The sequence below is a fragment of the Marmota flaviventris genome, chromosome 15 (genome assembly GCF_047511675.1).
Source record: "Marmota flaviventris isolate mMarFla1 chromosome 15, mMarFla1.hap1, whole genome shotgun sequence".
NCBI lineage: Eukaryota > Metazoa > Chordata > Mammalia > Rodentia > Sciuridae > Marmota > Marmota flaviventris.
Genome location: NC_092512.1, coordinates 24,611,049 through 24,613,809, shown reverse-complemented (window position 1 = coordinate 24,613,809; position 2,761 = coordinate 24,611,049).

Sequence of the window (2,761 nt, the reverse complement as noted above, 5' to 3'; positions counted from 1 at the left end):
AATGACATTGTGTATCCTTCAGAGGGCATTAGCCTTTCAAGTCAACCCCTTTCTTTAGAAGAGTGTAGGCACAAATCATTTACCTATTTCCATTGATTCTCTGGTGATTATTTAGTTTTCATAGTTCTTTCTAAATTCTGGATACAAGCTTTTAATCAGGTATTATGTTTCAAAAATACCTTTCTTTTATAGATAATCTTGTTTTTTTTTTTCATTTTCTTAAGAGGGTTATTTAAAGAGCAAAAGGTTTTCAATTTGACAAAGATTTAACATACCAATTTTTATTGGGGCCAACTATATGTTCTATGTCTTACCCAAGGAATCATTCCTAATCTAAACCCATATATATTTTCCCCTCTGTTTAATTCTAGAAGTTTTATAGCTTTAAGATTTGCATTTAAGTTGATAATTCATTTTAGGTTAATCTCATAGATGTTTTGGTATCTGGATCAAAGTTATTATTATTATTATTTTTTTTGCATTAGAATGTCCAATTTCCCCAGTATACTTCTTGGAAAGACTACTCAGGAGCCCTTTAGAGAAGTAAGGTCATTGTAAAACCAACTGGACCCATATTTAAAGAGAGGTGGGTCCTAGAAGGAGAGAAGATTTATGAGCACAGACTTCCTTGGGGAAGATGAAGGCAGAGACCAGAATGATTAATTCAGCAAGTTTGTAGAGGCCAGAGCCCTGCAGGCTACAAATATAGGGGAAGTTCTCACCACTGTTGCAGGCATTCTCTCCAGGAACACCACTGGCAACTCAAGAAAATGTAAGGAATATTTTCATTTTCTTAAGAGCCATCTGCACTTGGGGAGCGAAACTGGAGTGGAAAAGAAAAAGTAGCAGCAATAGCAGAGACCCAAAATTACATCAAATCTTTTCCCCTATTTATTTTATGGTGAACATAAATGTCTTTATCATACAGAGAGAAAGATCACAATCTTGTTACCCATAAAACAGGAGAGAAAAATCACTGCTGCTGGGAGAAGGGAAGAACTAAGTAAAACAATTCTTCTAAAAATGAACTGGAAAAATATTGGAGGCTCAGAAAAATACCAGGGGTAGAGTACCAGCAATACAAAGGCCACACTCAAAAGAGTTTCAGGGATTCAATGCTTTCCTGCAGGTGAGTCCAGACTAAACAATGCAACATTTTCCCAACTACCAGCCACCAGGCTGGCTGACCATTGGCAAAGGCAAAGTTTCTCTGAAGGGAAGCCTGAACTGCATAATTAAAATGAAAGACTTTAAGAACATCTCATTGGTAAACCATACAGCAATTGTCACAAATTATTGCTAGAGAAATCCAAAGACTGTGTGTGGCACTGAGCGTAACAGAGCAGCAATGGGTTTTACACCTAGCCTATCTCCTTATTAGATTAATTTCAAATCCCAAGTAAAGTTCTACCAGAAGGAAACATGCACCAAAATTTAGGCATTTATATCATATCCTTCCATCTTGCATAAGATGTCTGGTTTATAACAACAACATCCACAATATAGCATGAAGAGAATCAAGAAAAAAGCAATGCATTGCTAAGTGATAAAGCAAACATCAAACCACACTCAGATATGACAAATCATGGAACAACTTGACCATTACATGATAGAATTTTAGATAAAAGTTCAAGAATATTAAAGTATCTAATGGAAAATATAGATACTATTTAACATCAGTTGAACACTATTTCAGTGAAATAATTTCATCAGAGTAATAAAAACCATACAAATTTAAATTAAATTCTTTACATTGATAACTAAATATCAACATCTTGTGGAAAGGACTCTCACTAATGAAGAGAATTTAAAGATTTTCAAAAATAGAAGCTTTAAATTAATTTTTAGGGAATTGACATAATATTGTAAAGGGAGTTAAGGCAAAATAATATGTTTTCAGGTATAAATGTGTATTACACAGAGAAATGAAAAGTATTGGCAATAGTTAAAGGTAAGCTATATTTTATTTTTGCTTAGTTTTAGTTGTTAGTGTAAGAAACATTTGACTGTATAAATCAGAATAGTAACAATATATTGTAGAAGTAAAGTTCATAACAACAATAACAAAAGTTACAGGAGATACAATGGAATATAATGTTAGAAAGATAAATATGCTATGCATAAATAGTAAACTATTATTTGATAGTAGAATTGGACTGTTTACAGATGCTTATTTAAAAGCTCAAAGAGAATCCTAAACCTTTTTGGAAAAGAATGACATAATAAAAAGTCAATAGTCAAGACAAAAGTGAATATTAATAAAGTCTAAATTAAACTAGGAGAATCAAAAGGAAAAAAAAAAATCCAAAGGAAAGTGCTGCAGCTGCCAGATGCAGTGGGTTTTCTCTCCTGCTTTATGGGCAGCAAAGTTTCTGTCCTCTTCTTCTGTATCTTGAAGATTTCTTTAAGACAGGTAAAACAGGGGGAAAGATCAAGGTGTAATTTTGTGCCTCAACTACAATTGCTGTTTTTTTTTTTCCTCCTCTCTAGTTTTGCTCCACAGTTGCAGATTTGTCAATATACCTTCATATTTTCTTGAGTACCCAGAGGCGTTCTTAAAAAAAAAAAAAAAAAAAAAAAAGCCTGCAAGAGACTGGTTCAAATTTCTTCTATATTTGCAGCCTGCAGGGTTTTGGCTTCCACAAACTTGCTGAACTAATCATTCTGGTTTCTGCCTGCATCTTCCCCAAGGAAGATGTGATGCATACATCTAATCCCCACCTTGGGAAACTTGGAATCACTTGAGCCCAAAAGTTCAAGG